An 11,364-nucleotide genomic window follows, 5' to 3' on the forward strand; every position below is an offset into this window, starting at 1 on the left:
AAAATCAGGGGCTGGAGAGAGAGAGAGAGAGAGAGAGCTCAGCAGTTAGGAACACAAGGTGCTCTTACAGAGGACCAGAGTGCACTTTTCTGCACCCACATTAGGAAGCCTAGAACCACCTGCAACTTCAGCTCTGGGATATCTAACGTCCTCTTCTGGCCTCTGCAGGCACTGCACAATGAAACACACACACACACACACACACACACACACACACACACACACACAGAGTTAAAATTAAAAATAAAACTTAAAGCGAACTTACAGAAAATGTAGCATTTAAAAATAATAAAAGTAGAGACCATCAGTTGCTTTTCGTTCACTTCCTGGAATCCCATAACTAAAAACATAATGCCTCAAAAAAATGCAGACTGGGTCCTCAGCTGGCCACTTGTCATCAGCTGCTGTTTGCTTCCAGATATTAGTGTGGTGAACATTCATGGTAAATACTGTAGAAGTAAAGACTGAGACACAGAGTCCGAATTTCAAGAGAAAGTTTTAATTAAGAAGGAAGAGAATTGTCTTAGGATTTCATGGCTATGAAGAGACACCATGGCCACAGCAACTCTTATAAGAATATTTAATTGGGGCTGGTTTACAGGTTCAGAGGTTCAGTCCATTATCATCAAGGTGGGAGCATGGCAGCATGCAGGCAGGCATGGTGCAGGAGGAGCTGAGAGTTCTACATCTTCATCTGAAGGCTGCTAGCAGAATACTGACTTCCAGGCAGCTAGGAGGAGAGTCTTAAAGCCCACGCCCACAGTGACATATCTCCTCCAACAAGGTCACACTCACTCCAACAAGACCACACCCACTCCAACAAGGCCGCACCCACTCCATCAAGGCCATGCCCACTCCAACAAGGCCACACCCACTCCAACAAGGCCACACCTCTGAATAGTGCCACTCCCTGGGACAAGCATATTCAAGCATATTCATATCATGGGGACTGACGGAAGGAGGACAGCACTGACCATGGGACATCCAGGCTGCCAGTCCATGAGAGTGGGCAGAGGTCTTGTTTTAAGTAGTCATCACAATAATTCAAAGGGATTTTTCCAAGTATGATTCAGCAGCCACTTGGTCAGTGGAGTTGTCATGAAATACCTTGACCCAGTGGGATTTTTGTTTTCTTATGAAAAGATAAAAATGTAGTGGATAAACACCTTCCTTATACTTTGACAAGGGAAGAAAGGAGTGACTCTTGGTAGGCAATACATTTAAACCTCTGGTCTCTTATCCTCTTGGGGGATAAGAGACAAATTCTATTTCATTGGTGACCTTCATCTTCTAAATGGAATAATTTGCAAACTATTGCCTATCCACTCATCCATTCATTTCCCTAACATTCATTAAGTACCACTCAAAACTCACTTACCAACCCCCACCCCACCCCATGAATGAGGGCCCTCTAGTCTCTGGGTCTTCATCACATTATTAAATATTCACCCTCCGCCATGCTTCCATGCATGTTAACTAAATCTGTGTTCTCCTCCGTCATGAATTCATTAGCTGTCAGCTCATCCAAGCAGACCTTCTGAGGGGGCAGGGATAGCCCTTCCTCCCCAGCCCCACAGTACAATGAGACCTGGAAGCAAGAAGACAGGCTCTGGATCCAGAGGTCCACACGGGCATCTTTATTATGACTTCTGACCCAGGCATTCTCTGAAGAGGAGAAGCATGAAGCAAGAAACTCCACTCTGCTGCTGCTGCTGCTGCTGCTGCCGCCGCCATTGCTGCCGCTGTGGAGGGAACACTGAGTTCAAAAGTCCATGTTCTCTTCCCTAAAAGCAGCACCTCCAAGTAGCAGGCAACCCCCTAAATGCCCATGTGGAGATCTGAGACAAGGAAGTGGTGTGTGTGGATGATCCACTTGCTGCTTCCTATCAGGTGACTCTCTCTTCATTTGACAGGCCTGGCTTTTCCTTGGTGAGCAGACTGACTTTCAAATATCCACAAGGCAGGAGAGTTGGCTCAGGGTTTATGAGCACTTGCTGCTCTTTCAGAAGGACCTGAGTTTGGTTCTCACCATCCATATCAGGTTGTTCATAACTACCTGTAACTCCAGCTCCAGAGGATTGGACGGCTTCTTCTGGCCTCCATAAACAACACACACACACACACAGACACACAGACACACAGACACACACACACACACACACACACACACACACACACTAACAAAATTTAAAAACCTCATCTAATATAGGCTGTGGCTATACTGTAATTGACTGAATCTCCCTATGCACAAAGTTCCAGGTTTGCACAGTCTATGTATGGTCTTGCATGCCTGAAGTTCCAGCAGGACTCAGGAAGTGGAGGCAGGAGGATCAAAAGTGTAAGGCCTTGCTTGGATATATATCAAATTGGAGACCAGACTAGAATATATGAGACCATGACTCAAGCAAAAACAAAAACGTAGACAAGCGAACAAACAAAAATAACCATCTAATAGATTTTTAAGATGCATGGTCAAGTACAATGAACAGTCTTGACTCCCTGATGTTCTCCAGGATTCCATTTCTCTAACGTGTTGAAAGTTGGTGATTTTTAGTGCTAGAGACGCTATGGTTGGGAAAGTCCTTGCTGTAAAGACGCAAGGGTCTGAAATCGGAAGCTGGGTGTGGCAGCACATGTCTATGGACGCTCTAGGGAAGCAGAGGCAAGAACATTCCTGAGGCTCACTAGACAGCCAGTTTAGCCAACTCATGACCTCAAGCTCTCTTTCTCAAACACACACATACACATACACACACACACACACACATATGACATAATATAATGTAATACATGCACATACATACATACATATATATTAGAGGGACCCTGGAGGGAGACTGAGGAAGACACTTAATGGCATCCTCTGGCCACTAAATGCATGCGTTCCCACATATAGAGAGATTTCAGAGTTTTTGTGTGTTTAGTTGGTTTTGTTGTTGTTTGTTTATTTGAAACAAAGTCTCTCCATGTAGACCTGAAAGGTCTGCAACTCACTGTATAGACCAGGCTGACTTCAGACTCCCAGAAATCTGCCTATTTCTGCCTCCCCATGCTGGCCTTCATGGAGAAGATAGAAGTTTCAATGTGTAATTTTTCCAAGGCAGCTATAGCCACATGAAGCTTCTTATAGTTATTTAATTTTGTTTTATTTTTACTTGTGTGTGTGTGTGTGTGTGCGTGTGTGTGTGTGTGCGCGCGCGCGCACGTGTGTGTCCATATGTCATGCATGTTCAGGTGTCCACAGAAGTCAGAAGAAATCACTGGATTCCCTAAAGCTGGAGTTATGGGTGGTTATACATGCTGAATGAGAGTCCTCTGAAAGAACAGCAAAAACTCTGATTATGTGAGCTGAGTCTCCATCCCCCTGCAACTGTTTGGAGTAGAACAAACATTACAGCTTGAGGACACTACTTAATTGGCCGTTTTTAGAGACCCAAATGAAGCCATAAAGCACACGTGTCAGCGACAGTGCAACAGGAGACAGCTCAGAACCACTGCCAGCAGCCGAAGGGTCTCTCAGCCTTCAGGGACTCCACTCAAGCAAAACCGGATCCACAGCCTCATTGCTGGAACGAATTTCAGGATGGGCCAGCATGGAGCAGAGCTAGTTTACGGAGAAGATATTCCTAGCAGAATTAATAGGGAGAAACTTAGGGAAAAAGTAAGTCTTCCCCAGGTGCAGGAGTGGGCTTCTCAACACAGAGTCGTGCTTAGGTGTCTGTCCCATGGGTACATGTAGCACAGGGGGAGCTTTTGGAATTGTTTTTGTTCAAGTGTTTCTAAGGGGCCTCGCCTCTCTTTCTCTATTCTCTCCATTGATAATTAAAATTATAGGGTGGCTCTCTAGAGGCTTTGCATGGTGATACCAGTCTACAAGCTAAAACAGGAGCCTCTAGGCTTGCACAGAGGAGTTAGATTATGTCCCTTCACTGTAAACAAGCTTCCGGTGAGAGACCTAGACATTTTCAGGCTTGCATCTGGGAAGACAGAAAGGCCATAAATTAATGTTGTCCATCCTGTTGAATCCTCGATGAACAGCTGATAAGAGGCCTTAACCACTTTCCTCTGAGTCTATTGGCTCCTTTGTCTCTCCACGTTCCCAGAATTTTCCCTCTGCCTGTGTTTCTATCTCACCTCAAAGACATCATCAAAGGTCTTATGAAGACATAGCCCAGAGGTGGGAGAAGAGAGGCGTTTCCTCTACGAAAGCAGCACAGATTATTTTTTTCTTCCTGAGTTAATGAAATTCTAATACAAAACCAAAGCAGTCGTTCAGTTTGTGCAGCGATGTTAGGTCTGGTGGAAAAATTCACAGGACGTGGAATTCAACATGAATAGTTAAAACCTCAGCCCATATATGCTGCCCTAACCCCACAGTGATCCACACAATAAAAAGAAAGAAGGCCGTCAGTGAGAGAGGGAGGAAGGGAGGGTGTCACTGTGGCTCCCGAAAACTGTGTGTACGATGACTTTGAAAGTAATTTGAATTTTTACTTCTTAAGGGAATATTTTGGAGCTCAAAAATGCAAAATCCTTTTGTTTTCTTTGAGAAAGCAGGAGTGGGCATGTGTATCTGTTTAAAACTAAGTGGCGTTTGAGGGCTTAAGTGTTTGGGTTCACGAAAAGTGAATACACCATATGGTCTCTCCTTAGAATAAGTAATTACAGACTTATTAAAAATACATGCTAATTTTACTCACCAACGCTCCATAATAATGGCTTCCTCCGGATCTAATCCATTCTGTTGATTACACTCATCTATTTCTGGTATAAAAACTTCTTGTCCTGAACAAAATGTGAGTTGACCTTGGCTCCCGTCAGCCAAAGAGCCAATCACAACAGTTCAAGGGGATCTGTTACCTCTTAGCTCTTATTGCAAACCCAGGCAGGAATAGAGGCTTCCTGCTTACTTCACTCCTCAGCCTGATACATACAACCCAAACCCTGAGAAATGACTGGAAGTGAGGTCGAATTTCCTTGAGCATTTAGCAAGAAAATTATGATACTTGAGCATGGTGGCCAAGCCTTCTCGATCTGGCTTGGAGAACTAACCTTGATAATTCTCCAACTGTGGAAGGCCAGATTGCTTCTCTGTGCTTCTCAGAGGCTGAGAAGCCTGTGCTGGGGTTAAGTGCCTGCTGCATAAATATGGACCATGAGTTTGAGTCCTAGCAGCCCTGTAGAGAAAGAGGGGCACAGTGACAGGCACATAAGCCTACCCTGGGAAGTCTGACAAGGGCAAGTCCTTGCAGCTCTTTTCCCAAAGAAGCAGGTTCAAATCCAGTGAGTGACTGTCTCCAGAAAAAGAAAAATAGCAGTATACTGTGTCTAAGGGAGAAACCAAGGCTGACATCTAGTCTCCAATCTCCCCTCTGCACACATACACACACACACAAGCACATGAATACGCACACAAATGCACATTCTGGTGCAGCAAATTTGGGATAAGGCTTCAGTTTCCAAATTTTGTTTTGTTTTCGAGACAGGGTTTCCCTGTGAAGCCCTGGCCATCTTGGAACCCACTCTATAAACCAGACTGGTCTTGAATTCAGAGATTTGCCTGCCTCTGCCCGCTGAGTGCCAGGGTTAAAGGTGCTCGCCACCACTGCTGGCTGAGTTTCCGCATTTTTAATCAGCTCTCGGGTAACGGTATTATTGCAAGTCTAGGGACCATCTTTGAGTTGACAGGACTTTACACACAAGACTCTCAGAAGCTTGTACACTAACACTCAAGTTTGTGAATGGACCGACTGGCAGCCTTAGAATAGTGTTAGTGGATTGTTCATTTGGTTTTGAAACAGGGTCTCACTTTGTACCCCTGACTGGTCTTGAACATGTGGCTACCCTCCTGCCTCTGTCTCCCGAGTAGAGTAGTGAGATTGCAGAGATAAGCCACCACACTCACCTTAAGCTCTATTTTCTTTTCTTTTTTTAAAAAGTTATTTTACTTATTTACATTTCAGTCATTGCTCCCCTCTGTCCCCACTTCCGCTTAAACTCTATTTTCCTAGTCTGGCTCTCTCTTTTGAGTTCATCAGTTCTGCTATGAGACCCCAACTATAAGACCTAATTAGGAGATTCTTGAACAGTTTGAGATCACACAGAATGCTCTGTGATCAATAAGCCATCCAAGTTTTGTTGCTTCTGACCATATGTGATACAAACTTTGGTGATTCGAATAAGAATCCCTTCCCCCGCCCCCCATAGGCTCACATAGTTGAATGCTTACTCACCGGGGAGCGACACTACTTGAGAAGGATCAGGAGGCGTGACCTTGCTGAAGGAGGTGAGATCTTGTTGGAGGAAGTGCTTCACTGGAGGTGGGCTTTGGGTTTTTTTTTTTCTTTTTTTTTTTTTTTTTTTTGGTTCTTTTTTTCGGAGCTGGGGACCGAACCCAGGGCCTTGCGGTTCCTAGGTAAGCGCTCTACCACTGAGCTAAATCCCCAGCCCCGGCTTTGGGGTTTTGAGTGCTCAAGTCAGGCCCAGAGTCACTCTCTTCAAGCTGCCTGGGGGTCCAGATGTAGAACTCTCAGTCACACCTCCAGCATCATGTCTGCCTGCATGCTACCATGTTTCCTTCATGATGATTGCTGCCTGCCCTTGGGGGTTGGAGGTGACCTGGTGTGGAATCAACAACACGGACTGCAGGAGCACAAAGGAACACCATTGCGAGCTCATCTGAAGACTGCTATGAGCTCCTTTAATATCCTCCACCCCATTGGTCCCAAGAAAGCATCTCGTCTAAACAGCAGTTCCCAATTGGCTGGCATTGTCTGCATCAGCAATTCTAGATCTCTCAGGCAGTCCTCAATTAGGTCCTCCTGCAGGAGATGCCTTTGTGGCTGCGTGGCCCCCCAGTGTTTACATAGAGGTGGCCACTGCTGTTCCTCCTGCAGACGATAATGGACCAAACCTCTGAAACTGTAAGCCAGTCCCAGTTAAACGCTTTCTTTTTTAAGAATTTCTGTGGTCACAGTGTGTCTTCACAGCAATAGAAAACCGACTAAGACATAAACCAACACCATCTTTCTGTTTTGAAATGGAAATAATGTTATATTTAGTCTTCTAAAGGAAAATGTAGAAGCTATTTGTTTATGCTGGGGTACGGGGACTCCTCAAGAGACCCTGTCTCAACCAAGAAGGAAAGGGGAGAACCCAGAGGTAGTTTCCTGACTGTCATGACAAGTACCCACAAACCCCTGTACACAAACAAGAACAAGCACAAACATATGTGCATCATGTGATTGCACACATGAAAGGGGTGGGGGATAGGGGGAAGCAGCGCAAGCAAGCGCTGCCGGAGACATTTTGAACTTTAAATTAAGCAATGATTTTTGAATTAACCCTTGGTTACTGCATGTTCAGAAATCTTTTGCTATTGACCAAGTTTTCATGCATTCCCCCCACCCCATACTCTGTTAATAGATCCTATGTGATGAGGTCACAACTCACAATTCAGGCTGTCAGGTCTTTGAATCACGTGAGTGATCTGCAGAACTTGGTACCAAGTAGAAAAGCTTGCTGGTGCTTCCTGTGTTTTCTGGAGCATCTTCTTATAACTGGCGAGTTACCCCATGCCTTCCTTCCTTCTTCCTTTGTCCCGCCTGGCTAGCAGTTGTTTTATAATCTAGAGCAAGGGTCTTTTCTGAGATCTACTCTTGGGACCGTTTACTCTCCTTGGGTACCTTCTCTGCGTGTGACAGGTTAATGTCCATACAGAATGACAGCTCTCACCTCAAAGGAGAGAAGAGACGGTTTATTCTGGAGCCAAATATGGATGAGCACAGCTCTAGAAGACAGATTTGCTTCACTCCAACTTCAAAGTTCATAACAATTTCACCAAGTTTTACAGAAACAGAACAAAGAAAATAAGAAATCAAGACAGTCTCCAAACACACCGCTGGAAACATCGTGGGCAGTTTATGGCAAAGCCTGTAAGTCTGTGCTATAGACCTCTGATGCCACTGGGTAGCATTCTTGCTCTCTGGGCTGATGAACTCTAGCCGGCTGCTTAGTTGACACATTTCCCCATGGTTTCACGTGCTGAGCCATCACAGAGATGGGAAAGGATGATCCATTAAAGGAGCTAAAGGTTTCTCCTCTTCTCCTGCGCTATGGTAAGATGCAGTGTGGTAATGAAAGTCTCCAGACAATAGCCATGGCTCTGGAGCGGGAGTGTCCAATAGGACTTCTAGTCTAGACTTTTGTTTTAAGAAGATCACAAAGCCAGGAATGGGTATGGATATGGATCCAAAAAGAAATAAAGGGCTGAAGAGATGGCTCAGCCATTAAAGACTAGACTCACAACTATATATTCATATATATATATATGAAAAAATAAATAAAGTATCAAAATGAAAGTCTTCCTTCATAGCTTAACCCTTGGCCCAGGTTGTGCTTTCTTTTCCAGCCCTGGTCCCATTTTGGTAGGAAAGAACGCTTAAGTCAGCAAAAAAAGATCCCTACCCAGCAATTCTGTTGTGTTCATTGGATCTCAAGGGGCCAGAACAAACCCCAGGGTGAGAGAAAGTGTGAAAAGCATCGGCAATCTCCCTCCAGCTGGCTTTGGGAGCCTTTAAAGCCATCCCAGGAGAAGAGCAGCTTTGCACCCACCAAGGCCATGGAGGGTTTCTCTTCTCCCCAGCGATCATTTGCTTCACAAGTTCCTAAAGGTCAGAGGTTTTCCTCTGATGGGAACTGGAAGATGGGGACTGTCCCTCCTATAAATGAGGCCCAGAGGTCAAGAGGGAGAAGATATGTTGGGCAGTGACTCAAATCCCCAGGAGCTGGCCTGGCAAGCCATGTGATAGCCTATTACTTCTATCATTATCTATGGGCAAACTGCATTTAAAGGACCAAAGGGAGGTATCAAATCTATGTTCTTCTTTTAAAATTACATTTACAGGGTTGGGGATTTAGCTCAGTGGTAGAGCGCTTGCCTAGCAAGCGCAAGGCCCTGGGTTCGGTCCCCAGCTCCGAAAAAAAGAAAAAAGAAAAAAAAATTACATTTGCTCGGGTGCTTATTTGCTTAATTTCTCTCCCCCTCTCCTCTCTTCCCTCTCTCCTGTGCACGTGTATAGAAATCAGACTATAACTCACAGACGTAACTTCTCTCCCAGCACTGTCTAGGTCCCGGGATGGAAGTGACTTCGCCATGTTTGGTAGCAAACAGCTTTACCCCGGAGCCATTTCCCTGGCCTGCAATTGTTTTGGTTTTCTTCCTTATCTTTTTATTCTGGCTCCCCCATTGTTTACAATCTTCTCAAATCTTCAACAGTTCCTTAACCAGAGTAGCATAAAACTGTATCACCCTACAGGGTTGCAGGGAGAGGGTAGTGATGAGCTTAGCTTCCTTTGTTGTAGGAAAAGTAATAACCAACACCCAGAAACAGAGCCAATAGCCAGTGAGATGCTAGCGGCTCCAGAGGCAGCTAGGGCAGGTGGAGAAAGCAAAGCGTCTATTAGTAGTCATCATGGGACTAGAAAGAATTGTCTGCGATAATTATATCTACCAAGCAGTATTTAGAATCGCATGGTTTCAGTGTTGTCAGCTTGAACACCGCATCTTTTAAAGACAGCTCCAGTGAATGTATTCACATGGTTAAAGAAAGGTGAGGAGGGGCTAGGTCTAAAGTGAGTACAGGTAAACGTTTGAAAGAAAGAAAAACGTTCCTTTATTTGAAGTGTGTATGTGTGTGCGCGCGCGTGCGTGCGTGTGAGCAAGAGCGAGCGTGTGTGTGTGTGTGTGTGTGTGTGTGTGTGTGTGTGTGTGTGTGTGTTGCTGGGGACCAGACTCAGTCCCTTGCATATTTCAAACACATGTTCTACCATTGAGCTGCATACCTGGTCCATGGATTAATCTATGCGAGTGTGTGCACATGCGCCTGCCTGTGTGCACACATATGTGTGAACTGATGAATGAAACCCAGAGATCAACACTGGGTGCCCTCCTTGCTGTACACCCTACTTTTCAAAGCAGGATCTCTTGTTGAAACTGGAGCTCATCAATATCACTAGACCGGCTGACCCAATGAGTTCTGAGATCCACCCATCGTCCACGTCCCCAAGACTGGAGGCAGGGATACACGCCATCATGCCAACTTTTACGTGGGTGCTCAAGACCCAAAATCAGCCCCTCCCTGCTTGCATGGCAGACACTATATTGACTGAGGCATCTCCCCAAGTCCTTGAATTAATTTTTATAAAGCATGCTAAGTATGGAATTTGTTACGGGAAATCTTGATAATTACGTTACATGCTCAGATGCTATAAACTCAGAGATGAATGAAGCTCTAATAAGGAGAATTGGCTAAATGAAACTGAGATTACAATTTCCACAAACATCTCATCGTACGCACAACACTCACAAATGTGAAGATTTCTAAATTACATCTCTTCACTCAAACTTCTACCCAACAAGGCTACTATGTTATAATTAATACAAATTCCAAAATACAGAACCCTACGTAAGCAAATTTTCCTATGCAGCTAAGAACAGGGCATCTCATTACACAGGGCTTTATGAAGACAGAAGTCTCAAAATATTAGTGTCCAAAATTTCAGAGCCATTCAGAGCAGGATTCGATACTGTGTGTGCACAGTTTATTGTGTTGGAAAACACCAATCACCCTACACCTATATAACTTGTCCTCAAGTCCAACCATGTGCTTGTATCTTTATAGATTTGTGAGTGTGGCCTAGCCATTAAAATGCCAAAGAACCATGTTTCTTTGTCACACACAAGCATCGTGCATGGTATACATCACACACAGTCCCCTACTCTCCTCAGAACTCGTTTTTCTTGGTGACTGAGTTGAGTCCTTTGGTCCACAGACACATCATCATGCTGAAAGGGACAGCCCAGGAAAGGGAAAATGTGGTTTCCTCTCTGTGTCTTTATTTATTGGTTGGGAGGGACTCCCAGTAACTAAAGTTGGGTTAATGAGAGAAAAACACAATGTTGTTTATTGTTGGATGTATTTTATAGATTTGTGGGCAGAGAGAAGGAAAATCGAATGATTCCTAGTCCTTTGAACTCAGGTTTACCTCACATCTTTTGCAGAGCAGGGTGATGAGCCAAAGAGAAAGGACTTTGAGTTTCCTGATGGCAAATGAATAGCGGAGAAAGAAAGGTCAGTAATTTGAAAAAAATCTTTATTATTAAGGAGCAGCAGAGGTGGAAGTGGGATGAGGGAAAGACTGGAATGTTTTCTGTAGCCCAGGCTGTCTTCAAACCCACAGAGACCAGCCTGCCTCTGCCTCTCAAGTTCTGGGATTAATGGCATGTACCACCATGCCTGGCAATATCTGTCCTTCTTAACAGAAGAAAGACACCTTTGTCTCTGTAAAGTTAAGTAGTTGGGG

Source organism: Rattus norvegicus, chromosome 17, assembly GCF_036323735.1.
Source record: "Rattus norvegicus strain BN/NHsdMcwi chromosome 17, GRCr8, whole genome shotgun sequence".
Lineage (NCBI taxonomy): Eukaryota > Metazoa > Chordata > Mammalia > Rodentia > Muridae > Rattus > Rattus norvegicus.